The sequence below is a fragment of the Drosophila mojavensis genome, unplaced genomic scaffold (assembly GCF_018153725.1).
Source record: "Drosophila mojavensis isolate 15081-1352.22 unplaced genomic scaffold, ASM1815372v1 contig_231, whole genome shotgun sequence".
Classification (NCBI taxonomy): Eukaryota; Metazoa; Arthropoda; class Insecta; order Diptera; family Drosophilidae; genus Drosophila; species Drosophila mojavensis.
The window spans coordinates 4,644,734-4,659,387 of NW_025318772.1; the positions used below are offsets into that span (position 1 = coordinate 4,644,734).

The 14,654-nt window shown below is 42.6% G+C and overlaps 1 protein-coding gene across 2 annotated transcripts in view; it reads left to right on the top strand.

Annotated features, from left to right (window-relative positions):
• The first annotated feature begins 4,590 nt into the window (after nt 1-4,590).
• The window catches only part of LOC6574961, a 111,259-nt gene continuing 101,195 nt past the window's right edge, over nt 4,591-14,654 (top strand). For both annotated transcript variants that reach the window (XM_044007897.1, XM_015167756.3), the window contains exons 1-2: nt 4,591-5,276; nt 8,629-9,637. The gene's annotated coding sequence lies outside the window, so the exon portion shown is untranslated. The remainder of the gene's footprint in view (nt 5,277-8,628; nt 9,638-14,654) is intronic.

The following is a 14,654-nucleotide window of genomic DNA, read 5'->3' on the forward strand; positions in this document are numbered from 1 at the left end:
TTGCCGCTTAAAGTGCCACTCAAAATGCAGCCGAAGCGCGAGCCAATTTGTTGAGCCAAGTTTTCTTTTTTGGTATTTTCTCCTTTTTTTTTTTTTAGTTCCCCTGGCGGATTGCCAAACGCCGAGCCTTGGGCATTAAACTTTCAGCTGGCAATTAAACGATTATATTCAAGCTCGGGCGCAGGTGTTTAATTTGTTATTGATGTGTTTACTGTAAGATGCACGCACACCAAGTGTAACGTCCTATCGTACGATTAAAGCTTTAACAGGCTAAGGAATGCTTCAGATAACGGGGCTGAGGCACTGTCAAGGCTTCGCAGCATCCTCGAGTGTGCGTACAGAGCGCTGCATAAGCAACTTCATGCAGCTGCCTGATTAATGCAGCGCAATGCGTAACCCGCAGACCCTCAGCCCCGCAAATGCTCACAAACTAATTAAGCAAATTGCCAGAGCAAATATTAAATGTCTGCACACGGGCAAGGCCAGCCCTCTTCATCCAATCGATTGCACCAACAGTGTATATTGTTCCAGCTGGCTGAATAACTTGCCACAAGCATGAAGTAAGAACTCGCCTCGGGCTAGAGCAAAGCACGCAGCGTAATTAAATTGTCAATTGAGACGTCCGGAATGCAAACGGAACTGCCAAACACCGATAGCCGTCCGGCCAAGACTTTCGCCCAAAAAAAAAAATAAACGGAGTGCTTCAACTCAATGAGTTCTCTTCGGGGACCCACTGTCGACGCTTGGCGGCAGTTTTTGGCCGCTTTGTGATTTGGCTCATTGTGTAGCAATTTTGTTGTTAGCCGGACAAATTGAAGAAACAAAAGGCGGGCAGGTGTGCAAGGCATGGCACCTGATTCAGAGCTCCTTCTCTCTGGCTTTGACTGTGCACTCTGATGTAGCTCCTTAAATTCAGCCAAACAATGAACAGATGTATGCTGTGTAAAATATACCCTGTAATACTAGAAGAGCGGACAGACTTATTATTACTCATTGTTTGCATATAATCATATGAATTGCCTATAATATATATTTACGTATAAATATCTATCCACATATTAATTCTCATCTAGTTTGTTAGTTTGCTCTAGCCTTCATCTCTTCACTCTACTATAGGGTATTGCTGGAAACTGCATCAAGTCTGTGGAGGTAATGCCTAAACAAGTACAAAACGCGGCCAAGTGTAAATTGCTTTGTGTATTTGCTTTCAGAAATTCAAAGCATTTGCAAACTAAGTTTTATTTACACGAAGAGCCAGAACTATTTTCGTACTTAATAAAAGCCAATTGAAACTTAATTTAGCTACCCATACACACATACATGTATATGTATAAATATTTTGTTGCTCTATAGCTTGTTAGCGCTGGACTCTGTCTGCTCTGTGCCTTTGTGGTTCAATGAGTGCAACTTAATTTGGTTCGAGTTGGTAATGAGCTAAAATTAGTTGAAGCAATCGATGTGGCCACGCCTGGGTGAGCACAATTGGCAACTTGGCACCAAACCGAAAAGGTCAAATCAAACGTGGGTCAGTTGGAAATCGAGCTAAGTAACATGTTGTCCGTTTTAAGTGTCCCAAATTGGACACCCACAAGTTGGCTTTCAACTATTTTCAGCAGGACTTTCAATTCAATTAGAAACCTGAGCCTGCACTTGCGCCAGCTGAAAACTTTGCTCACATTGTGATGGACACATACGTGAAAGGCGACGAGATACGTGACAGCATTTTATGGACCAGTCGGAGCCCGCAACAGATGCTCGGCTCGGGGATGTTTGACCTCCGAACTGGTCATTGAACTAACGTCCGTTTCTTTTCCTTATTTCAGCTGGCTTGTCTATGGAGCACCAATCTAGTTCCTCACCAGCAGGACTCTTAAGCAAATATGGACTCACTCACTGGCCTATAGCTACGAAGGGCGGATATTCGTTGTTCAATTTCCGAAATGACTCAAGCACTTAGCTATAGATTTATCTTTTCAATTTTTCAACTTCTTGCCAACTGGCACTCAGTCCTTCGTGACGTCTTTTATATGTGAATATGTGAATGAAAAATGATAAGCCCCTTTGTTTTTTCTTTGATTAAGAAGAGTATAAAGTTTTTTTTTTTTTTTTTTTTTTTTTTGGCAATTATACAAAATTGTGTGCAATTTAATAAGTAAAATATATAAAAACAACATTTATAGTAAGCACAACCTCTTAGCTACTCTCCAACGTCAGCTTTAATATAATTTAGAGTCGACTAGCTACCTGGCTATAGAGTGTTCGGCAGTCGCTGCTTCCGGCTGAATGATTCTTTCGTGTTTCAATTGCATTTCTTATCCTCTGTGAGACATTATTTATTTATATGCCCAAATGCTGCCTTTCGATTCGGTGCTACATCTTTGCTGCGAGGCAGACTTTGTCGGCGCAGCTGCAGCTGCACTTGCGCTTATTAAAGATTAACTGCATTGTCTGGCCGGGCCAGGCGCTGGGTTCATCGAGGTCAATGGGGCTTAGGGGCCAGTTAGACAAAATAGCTCATGCTCCAGGGGCGGCAGTCACAAAAAAATGAGGCAAAAGCGCAACTTCAGAAAAGAAAATGTACGCCTAATGGTCATTGGACTACAAATTTCATATATGTGTGTATGTGCTACTCTCTCTGTGTGTGTGTGTGTGTGTGTCTGTGTCAATTGCACGATACGCCAATGAAATATTTAGTAGCTGCTCTTCAGCTGCGCTCTCAAACGGCCCGGATTATGCTATCTGTCTGGCCCGTGCATTCAGCTTGCCAGCTAAATTGCCAGCCCTTTTGACTGGTAGACTGGCTGACTGGTTGACTGCCTTGTTGACTGTTGGCCCACTGCCTGGCTGACTGTTGGCTGTCACTAATCATCGCTGTTCAGTGAAGCCGCCGCGCACTCCGAATGCAATTAAAATGCCAGCGAAACTTGACCGAGGGATGTGGTACAAAAATGTTCAAGGCGTATGAAGCGCAGTCGATCCAGTTCCCAGGATGTGAGCAAACACTCATTTCACATGCCGAAAGGATGGGCTAACTGGCCTGCCGGCCAGTCAACATATGACAAGAGTTAGAGATTTGTAAACAGCTGGGCAGGCCGCTGTGAAGGGTCACGCCCACAATGCAGCCATTAAGCGCACTTGTGACGCACGTAAATTAATTTACTGTCAGCCATTTATGACCCCCAGAACACACGCCGAAAGTGAGAAAAGAGAGTTGTTTGCCTTATTGACAGGCGAAAAATGTAGCCAACATAAAGCAGAAGAAAACTTGCGGCTGCTAAAAGTTAAATAATAAATAACATTTAGTACCATGCCACACCACGGCACACGAGACGCATCCTAATCGTTCATCCAGAACGTTAAGTTAACTTTAAGCTAGATTTATGAAGGCGACGAAATACTAATACATATATATTGTATAATATACATTTTTTTAAGTATAATAATAATAATGTTTATTGAAGCTATACGAGGTACTCCAGTAACCCCTTTGTGAGCTGTGAGGTAAATAATGAAAGTTGGCATTCTCAATAAATTTCAACTTAAATAAAGAGTTGCATTTGCTTTAATCCCGTCAAAAGGATCCTCGAAGGCAGATTGTGTTAAAGAGCTTATGGCATGCCAAATATTGTGAGGCATTGTTTTAGGGACTGAATAGTTTATATGAATTTTGCTGCTGTGACAACGGCCGCCGTTGTCGCGACAACCGAGCCGAGCGAGACAACGTTGCAGGCATTTGTTATGCATCCCCATTGGATGGCAGGCAAATTGCGGATATTATCAGAGGGGTGTCACTAGCTGTGGCAGCGCCAACAGATACTTAAGTGCCACAGAGCGGAGCGGCCTCTGCGTGTGTGCGGCTTGTAAGCGGAAGCACGCGACTCTGGCGGAAATTACCGGCACATGCAACACACGCAGCTGGCAGCCAGCAGGCGGCCCGTAGACCGCAGCCTGCCGCGCTCGCCGCTTGCAGCTGAATGTGCTGGAATGAGTTTTTAACAAATTATAAAGGAACAAAAAATATAGAGGAGAAAATTGTAAAAATTACAATGCATGCCATGCCATAAATACCAAAGTTTAAGACCTTGACAGCCATGACCAATTGACCCAATTGTTTCCGCCAAATGGTTTGCATGCGCTAAGGTGTTCGAGTGGGTGGAGGGGCCTAGTGGAGGCGTGCGTGGGTGCAGGACCATGCTATATATATGTGTGTGAGTGTAGGTGTGTGTGTGTGTATGCTCTGGTGCCAAATTGAATCTTAAGCGCACGACAAACCAAAAAACAAGGCCAGCTCCATGCCACAGTCCGAGCCACAGTCCATGCCACAACCTCAACCTCTGCCTCTGCCTCAGTCTCAGCTTCAGTCTCAGCCTCTGCCTCGGCACACAGTCAACTTGTGTCTGTGCTGTGTGCCCAGCACAAGCCAAGCAAAAGAAGAGCCGACAGTAGGCAAAGAGCAGCCAGCACTCTCTTCGGCGCGTGCGGCTCTCTTTGGCCTCGCACTTTTATCCGGAGTGCATGTGCCGCTCGTGTTCGTGCCACAACACAAGCTGGGTTAATGCCAGCGACGTTTTGGGCGCGTTTGTCAGTTTGCCGCAGTCCAGCAATGAACGCGCAGCACGCGGATATTCAGGATAAGAGTTCAGTTAACCGTACTCAGTGAGCCGTTAACATAGTTTCGAATCGCCAACGCAACTTGACGTAATTTTGTTCACTTGCCGCCAAAGGCGTCAAACATAAGTTGCTCGTGAAATTTATATACAAGGACGTGCATTAAGCTTGTGCATGTGTGCGTGTGTGATTTGTGCTCTCACTCTCTCTCTGTCTCCCTCGCACTGAGTCACTCTCTCTCTCTCTCTCGCTCGCTGACCAACTATGACCCACGCAACTTTGGTCGCGGACAGGCGTTACATTCGCCACGGCTACAAACTCGGTATCCTTCTACGCCGCAACGACAACGTACTCGTTCCGGTCGAATAGGATCTGGTGTTAAAACCGCAAATTCAACGTCCAGTTGCAATATTCACAGCGTGCCGCAGCAGCCGCAAATAGAGCCCTGACACCTGCATAAGCATAGGTGGCTCTACGCATACTCCACTCGCATTTCGCGTCGCGTCGCCCGTTCCGCAAAAAAAACAACTCGGTATTAGTTATGCTATTATCTGCGCGCACTTGTGTGTGTGTGTCCGCGTGTGTGTGCGTGTGCGAGATATGCGTATATGCCAGCCTGCCAGCAGGCTCCACCACAGCTCCCACGAGCCGCCAGTCGCGCTGGCTGTGTAAGTGATATGCTAGTGCACATTTAACTATTTAGATATTTAGTTTCGGCTGCCTGCTGCAATCTGTGCCACGGGCAACGCACCGTGCCACAATATAAATTACCTGGCTGTGCGCACACTAACGACAGTGACAGGGTCCGGCAGCTGCAACTGCAGCAGGAGCCGTAGCTCTCTCTGCAACGGACTTTGAGCTGACCAACCTTAATTAAATTTCAGATGTTTTATCAAAATTTACGACACGGTTTCTGGCTGATGTGCCTCCTGCTGTCTCCTGCTGCCAACTGCTGCTGGCTTGTTTCGTTAGGGCTTACATCATTCAATCCGGCTCCATAATGTTTCTGTTCAATCTTTTTGCCCAATAATAACAAACTGATGCGATGGCCGGCCATGTCGATTGCAGCCGCGGGCCGTTTTCTCGGTTTGCTGGTTGAAAAATTGGCAAAAACTAAGTCAAACTCCATTAGAACGTACAAAAGGCGGACATGATTTATGTATGTGGAGGCCATGCATCATATTGCCCATCGCCGGACGCACATCTGATATTATTGTTTTCTCTGCTTTGTTGCTGCAGCTTTTAAGCATTTTCCACTGGCATACTCGTTTAAGGCCATGGGCAAGCGGTACGCCTTGTTAGCTTCCAATATACTAAAATATTACGGCTAAAAATTGAAATTAGATATATGTATTATGTTTGGACAAAGAGCAAATACTAACATAAAATATTGATACTATTAGCCATAGTCATATGAGTAGCAATAGCCCTGATGCTTAAAAATATTCGGAGCTCTGCAAGTAAAGTGGGACAAATATGATCAGTAACAGTAGTAACGGTAACATTAACAGACAAAGTAACATTTAACAGTTAATAGTTAACAACGTAGTTGTAGTAGCTCTAGCCCTGATGCTTAAAAATAATTGGAACTGAAAGTAAAGTGACATAAAACGGACAAAGGTAGTTCGAATATGAACAATAACAGTAGTAAGCGTAGCATATACAGTCAATGTAACATTTAACAGTCAATAGTTAACAGATTTATGAGTAGTTATAGTAACACCAGTCTTTAAAAATAATTGGAGCTGCATGTGAAGTGTCATAAAACCGATAAAAATACTGCGAATATGAACAGCAACAGTAGTAACCGTAACATTTAAAGTCAATGTAATAGTTAATAGTTAGCAGATTTATGAGCAGTAATTGGAACTCTATGTAAATTGGCATAAAATGGACAAAATTAGTGCGAATATGAATAGTAGCAGTCGTAACCGTAACATTCAAAGGTAATGTACTAGTTAACAGTCAATAGTTAACAGTTATCATTAAAGAACAATATTAACAGTAATGCGTAGTAAAGCTAACAGATTCAGCGACAGTTGCTTTAATAGTAACAGGTAAAGTTCACTTTCCGTTGCCTACCCCCAGGCGTAAGCAGTGGGTGAATCGGTCTCTACTTTTCCTTCCATGGGGCTCATAATAAATCAATGCCTGCTGTAGCTCATCATTAGCGAAAGGCAAACACCATGTCGTTGCTAATCATTCACCAGAATGTAGAAATACAGATACTTAAATGCCTATGCCGAGGGAAATATGGAATACGGTAAAATCAAGGAAGTTTTATAGATTTATTTCTGTTACCTCTGTCCCTCCATGGGTGCCGAGGATTGGTTATTATTTGCCGCCAGAGTCGTTGCCGGCGCCGAGGCGCCCAAGCGAGCAATAGGAAGTATCGAATACCCGACGTTTTATCAATTGCCATATCGCGTGCTCAGTCGCGCCAAATATTACCAAAAGCGAACGAGGCAAGGAACAAGAAAAAATAAATATACGACTATATAAAATAAAAAAAAAAAAAAAATAAAATAACTAGAATGAACTAGAGTGCAGGAATTTGAGTCAACTGAATCGAGAAATATATTCTTGTTTCATATTTTGAGTGTGGGGAGGCAAACTGGAACAATAAGCGCACAAAATGTGTAAATTGTTGCTAACAAGAAATTTGATAGCGTTTTATGCGCTACTCAGCCAGAGTTTAGTTTCGCTTATGGAATTGTTTGTTTTTGGGTTTCGCTACTGCAATATTTGATAGCTGCCCGTCGCTTCGCCATTTGCCATTTGCCATTTGGCATGTGTAATGTGTACTTTGGGCTAATCGAACCTGGTTGTCATGCATTCGCATTAGCCCCCGCCCTGTCTCACTCTCTCTTCCTCTCGCGCTGCCTCTTCCTTTGTGTACGCATTCGATGTGCCACGCCCCATTTGGCAGCTAACGGTCGAAATTCAGTTTGATATAAATGAACTGTTTATGCTAATATATGAGCTCACTGGCAAGATAGCCGAATGGAAGGGGGCTCAGGCACAGGCCCAGGCACAGAGTGTGCCAATTGAGAGGAATGGGCTCATTACTAAATTAAGCATGCTGGCAACACCTGCTGCGTGCATGTGTGTGTATAAGTGTATGCCTGCTGAATGTGCGTGTGTGTGTCAATGTCAAAGGAGGCATACACAAAAGAGCTACCCGGCGCCTACGCGCTGCAGGCAAATTACGGCTAATTAACATTTCTTTCAATTTATACCACACAATTTGCCGTATGCCAACCTAAATTACACTGTGAAAAATGTAATATAAATAATTGCTTCAGATAATTTTGTACAAACAATAATAAATAATTGCATTTTCGATTAAAATGAATATTAATTACCTAGATATTTGACAATTCTCTATTGTCAAAAGACACTCTCAATACCAAACTGAGACTGATTTTTCTTCAAGTGTACTCGTCTGAGATCCCGTCCTGGCGGCTTTTGCCGCGCTGCTGAGTGTTTAATAGCCGGAAATCTGTCTATTTCCGCTTGCCTTGGCGTTGATTATAGTTAATAGATGACCGACTGAAGCTTCCCCTCCGGCAGCTAATTCTTTTTCTGCTACTCTTACTTGATACTCGAGTATTAGTCGAGCCGTAATTATGCTCTAATTATATGCCCACTCTGTGTGGAGTGTGTGTGTGCGAGTGAGTGCCTCTGAGTATGTTTGCAACTGTATGTGCATGTGTGTGTGTGTGTGTGTGTGTGTGTGTGTGTGTGGCAATAAAATCTCAGAGCTGATGTAATTACAACGTGCCGTGTGGCAAGGCCTAGGTGGTTGGCGGGGCAGTCAAAGGCTTTAATTCTAGTTGCTCACCTGAGCGGCAGATAAAAACTTTGCAGTCGCGCGCAGATAAAAGTTGCTCCAAGTGGAGCGACTGGCAAATGACAATTAGATAAGTTTTAAGTATTTGAAATTTCTGTTCACATTTTATGCCACTGCCCGATAATTGATAAATCTATATCTTTGCTTCCTTCTCTTTCTATTTGCAGCTTAACAACATAGAAATGCTGATGCACATGTAATGTGAAACGAACTACGAAAAAAAGGGAGAACAAAATTCCAAATGAAAGCATAATTTAACAATAACTTAACTTTTAACGATACATATCAATTTCGGTCTGAGTTTTGATTTATTAATAGATCAAAAACCAATTTAAATAAGCTATAAAATATGCAATATCAAATATCAAAAATCAAATATTTATTGTAATCTTTTCTATCAACTAAAATATATTTACGGTAAATTAAACCGAATACAATTTAAGCAAATAATAGGCCAAAAACGTTAATTAAATTCCAAAGCGAATCGAAATTAGTCGTAAAAACCATTAAACGTGAAATTTCGCGAGTGTAATCGTGTTTGTGTGCGAGTGTACGTGTATGTGTGCGTGGGTTTGTACATGTGTTTTTGTGTGTACTAAGCGGCAAAATCGCTTTGTCATGTAATATCTTTATGTCGCGCAACGGATCAAGTGCTTAAACGCTAAGTAAAAGCCTCCCATGGATTTATATGCATAAAGGCGAGCACACGCATGCTCCCCACTCCCCCCACACACAGCTAGAACGGCGAGGCGTCGTAGAAGCCGCAGAAGTTTAGCCGCGTACACGCAAACGGATTAGCTGCAACATATAAAAGAAAAAACCAAGACAAACCAGAACCAAAAAAAAAAAAAAAAAAAATAAAATAAATAAAATAAAAAAAAAAAAGAAAAGAAAGAAACCCCAAACGAAAGAAAAGAAGACGTGAAAAGAAGAACACACTAGCACACATATTGAAAAGGAAGAGAACAAGCCAGAGGGCAGCCTCCTGGCTGCGACTTAGCCTCGTGCACGCTCTGCCACCTGTCATGACGTCAACGCACTGGAAATGGCCAAGCAATTAAGCTGTTAACGATGTACGTGCACTTAAGAGCCGCTCACACAGACAGACAAGCTGCGAGCGATCTGTAAGCAGAAGCGACCCGTGCAGCTGTGGTAAATGTTGCTGATTAATTTCAAGTAAGTTGATGAGCCTTTTTACGTATGTTTCTTAATGCAATTCCTACTTTCCATCTCTCGAAAAGCTCGAAGAGGGAAGAGCTAGGGAAGAGCTAGGGAAGAGCTGTTAAATTATTTAACAGATTGTCAATAATGCAATCTTGAGATTTGACTGTGAATGAAGTGAATGCAGCTCGTCTAAATTAAGCCATTAAAGTGTTTGGCTCAAGTTGCAATATAAATGTGCACTTATGCATATTGCTGTGAACAAGTTAATAGCATAATATCATTTATACACATCAATTAAATGCCTAATTCCACTTAATACGTCAGCATTTAATTGCATTTGGCTCAGGTTTTTATTTATTCAACCTGTAAATACACATATTTTTGATGGGCCAAAGCGGACTTAATTTGTCTATAAAACCTGTTTGCATAACTGAATGCATTAGCTAATTAAATAGAATATTTAATTTATTGAAACTATATTTGCTTTGCTTTCAATACAACTTTATAAAATAAGGAAGAGTAGATTAGTTTATGGCTGTGAATTTTTTATATTTTTTATTACAGTTTAGCTCGTATAGTAAAAACCATAACTTTTACAGTTTTACAGCCAGAGTTAATATTTTTACAATCTTTTTATTTAACTTGGCTGACAGCCATGAGCGAGCTTTACCCAGTAGACTGTATGCATTTCCAGTTAGCCATCCGCAACCACTTCAAAGTTCTCTTGAAAATGGGTCAACTTATTCTTTACGGCTTAAACTTTACTAAGCAATTTTAAGGCTTTTTAAAAATTACAAACGCAAATTTTATGCAAAATTATGAACGCTCATACATTTATGATGCGTATGTAATTGGTTTTGAAATTGGATCGAAACCATTTGGCTAGGGGCTGCATTACATCTCAAAGTGTGTTGCCGTCTGTCAATTGTTGGATATGAATTGCTGTGTGATGTGAGCTGAAGCGTGCATGCATAGACAAGCGGAGCAGCCAAGGTCCGCATTTATGACATGCTCAATGCTGGCAGCTGAGGCCTGAGCTGTCATGTTGTTTACCAAAAATTGGACAGCCAAAAACAAATAAGTTGAAAGGGAAAAAATCTTGGCAAACTCGTCTAATTTTAGCTCGATTCACACGCTTTGCTTTTAACCAAAATCCTACCACACAGACACACACACGTTATTCAAAAGCCCAATGAAGTTGAATCTGAAAACAAGCCCGAGAGATGAGCGCTGAGCGTTGAGCGCTGAGAGCCGGGCTAAGCTTGAAAAGCAGGCAATTTCATAGGCGCGCGGCTTGATTCAATGGCGATGGCAGCCATTGAGCGGCTTAAATACACATACTAAGTAAGGCAGCATATGCGAATATGTGGCATAAATCAAGCCCATGGAGGCCACTCACAGCACACACAATACACACTGGCACACACACAGACACAAACAAGCACAAGCCAATGGCGCTTAAAGGCATTTTGCAAAGTTTCTGACTTGAGCATTTCAATCGTGTGTTTTATTGCACACATATTTTATGCCGTTTATGCTCAAAATTCAGCTCAACATGGGCCACACACAGCCACACGCATACTCACACACACACACACACAGTTGGTCTTTGTATGTGTTGGTGTCTAGCGCGCAAAGTTGAAATTTCACTTGAGCAAAATGTATCAGAGTCCTCCTCTTCGAGTGTGTGTGTGAGTGTGTGTGTCCTGCGGCTTGGCGTTGTCTTCAGCGCGACTTTTGCTGGCGTTCGGGAAAAACCGCATTGCGGCACATTATGCGCGTCGAAATTCCGGGCTTGAAGCAATACCCTAAAGGCAGTTGGGCAAAAAAAAAAAAAAAGCACAAAAAGTAAAATAAAAAAAAAAATGAAGAAAAAAAAAACGCAGCTGCAAAAGAAATGCGCAATGTTTGCCGTCCAGATAGGAGGCGTGCTTCGTCTGTGGGCGTGGCCGTACACTATCAGTCGACTAGCGCTTCTATTGGCATTGCCCTTGTGCAGCTTTATTAACTCGACCAACTTGAGCGCGTCGCGTATACGCAGCGTGGCTCGCGGTTGGTCTGACAGCGAAATTGCAGAAACATAATTAATTAAAGTTGTTGTGCAGTTGAATGCAATTATTTGCCATGTGCTGCGACAAATGTAAATGTTTGCACGGCTTTCTGCCATTTGATATTGCGCATACGCAGCGTAGCCATGCAGCAAATTAAATTTGAAAAATCAACAGTCGAACTGAGGCTCGTCCTGGCGACGTCAATGGAAATGTCTTTATACAATTATAGACTGCCTGCGGCACACGGCTTTTGGCTGCCAATATGAAACAGAAGAATAATATCAACAGACATTCAATTTAAATTGCAGGTTTTAAGTTTGCTTTATTTAAATTTAGCTTGAATGAAATCCAAACACTAAATATTGAATGCACTCTAAGGGGATTTTCAATTAATTCCTTAAGTCTTTCTAGCTTACTTCAATACAGGGTAGCAACTCGCCAGGGTATTGAATCGCCGACTTTTTCAATTTGCAGATGGAGAATTCGTAAAATTTCGTCTATTTATATAGGATCAAATAATAATAAATGCTTGGCATGGCAAGCATGAGAGCTGCTTTGTTTGCCTTAGTTGCTTATTGATTTTTATTTACTAATGAAAAGTGAACATAAAGCAGAGTGGAGGCAGGCAGGCAGCCAGGCACTTAACCCTTTTACATGCTATCTGCTGATGACGTCAGATAGTCAGCGACTCGGTGAATGACAGCCAGCGTCTATATAACAGTCGGGCCGACAGCCTGAAATGGAATTACACTTTTAAAGAAAAACACAAGCAGGGCTCTTACTGCTCTGTAGTACGTGTGATTATCTGGGTTGCCTGAGTGAGCACACATGAAGCGTGTGCCATTGGGGAACCGTTTAACCCATATAATTATTACTATGCGAGCACACCCAGAATATAATGCGTGGAGCTGCAAGTCGAAGCTGTAAATAATTGTTAAATATTTATAGAAAGTGCTGGGTCCTTAGTATATGCTGTTGCTGCTGCTGTTGATGTTGATGTGGTGTTGTTGGTGTGTAATCATAAATGTTAATTGCACTTACATCACAAGCGTACATTCAGCAGTGGAAACTATTCAACCATAATTGCCGCGCTATTGCCCAAAGGATGTGAATTCTTTTTAGTCTTTCGCCTTCACTGGCACATCGCAATTCAATGAGCAGGCAGCGTGGAGCGTGACATGTGCCACTTCCGCCTGATAGCGTCACCGCCATGGATCCGCATTCGTATCGAGTGGGTATCGCTGCGAATAGAGGTGTGTATAGAAGTGTGTGCGTGCATGTGAGAGGGGCTGGATAGGTGGCTGTTGATATGTGTGAGCTGTCTGTGTGTGGCGTAAGTGCCAGCACATTGCACCGAACTAAAAACAACGTTCGCGTGACATTTGCACGTTAGTGCCAAAATGCGGTGCTTTAAGAGACGGCCGAAATGAAACGGGTTATTAAGACTTGTTTTTCATTCCCATTTTTATATCATGCTCATTTGTTTGCCGCTCTTGATTACTTGTTTGTCTGCCTGTTTGTTGAATTTAAGCATTTTGTAGAATTGTCAAGTGTGCGACAACTGCAAGCGTAAATCACCAGCAATTAAAGTCGCGTCAGTCTGGAAGTAGGCAACAGCTTTCTGCTCTATGCTGCCATTTTTATGCTCTCTGCTGAGCGATGCTTTAATGCGAGTTCTCTCAGAAGCCTGAAATGCATTTAGTATGCACAGCGAATGGGCACAAAACTGGCATTAGTTATGCAAACGTAACTTCTGCTCTTTAGAAATTTCGTATTATTTTGCCTTTTGCATTCGCCTATTGCATATTCCAGAGGCACTTTTGCTACTCCCTTTGCATGAAAATGCGCTGAGTATATTGGCTTAACGTTCCGCTTGAATAGCTGCTCGTTGTTCGCTGACCCTTGAGTCCACTAGTTCTTTGTGAGATTTAAATATTAAGCCATCAAGAGTATTATGGCCATTCAAGTTGGTCTAGCCTTGTAAATAGAGTATTGTGCAGTCGGCTACACTCGCTGCATTGCTTTAAGTTTTTTATAATGCAACTGCTGCTGCCATTTGTCTTAATGTTTTTAGCTGTTGTTGTTGTTGCTGCTACAGCTTCAACTGCTGCTGTTGCTGCTGCTGTTGCTGTTGCTGTTGCTGCTGTGGCTGCTGCTACTCCTGCTGGCAACTCTTGCAGTTACGTCTACATTTCCGCCTTTATGTTTGCTCACTCGCACACAAATGCCGCAGCGGCATGGCATTTGGCCAGCATTCTTCCTGCTTGTGCTGCAGTGCAATTTAACATTTGCATCCTTCAGTCGTCTGTATTAAGTAGCTCAACTGTAATGCCCAAGTTAATATTAATTCTGTGGCGCTCAGAGCCTATCGAATGTGATCAACGCAAGCCTTTGAGGTCGGCGCCGTTAGCTAATTAAAGCAAAATGTTTTCTGCCGTGCGCCGGCTTCATAAAAACGACGAAAAGGTGGAGCAGTCATCCAGCCAACTAGCCTGATTCTCTTCAGCGACGGCTTTTGGCCAAACAAATGGCCACATGACAGGCCAGAGACAGGCAATTTGCTGTTGGGTTAGGCCAGCTCGTCAGCTGGGGCTTGGTATGGGTAACTGCTGGGACTGATTCCAAAATTATACTGTGCGGCATCATCAGTGTGGCACCATCTTAACAATCACTTCGCAAATATGTCAACATAATTAATTTTCAATTATCCATGTGACATTCGACCCACACACACACACAAACACAGACACAGACACACACGAGCTGCGATGGGGCGTAGGGCATTATTATTAATTGTAGTCTAGGTGGCCATCAGCGTCGTCATTGTCGCTCTGGCGTCACTTAGTATAATTAAGCGCCCTTTGATAGAATTTAATACACAATACATTTGCCCGAGACTGTTGAAATACTGTTTTCTGATGATTGTAATGATGCTGATAAATGAATCGCCCGAATATTCATCGCCTGTTATTATTTCT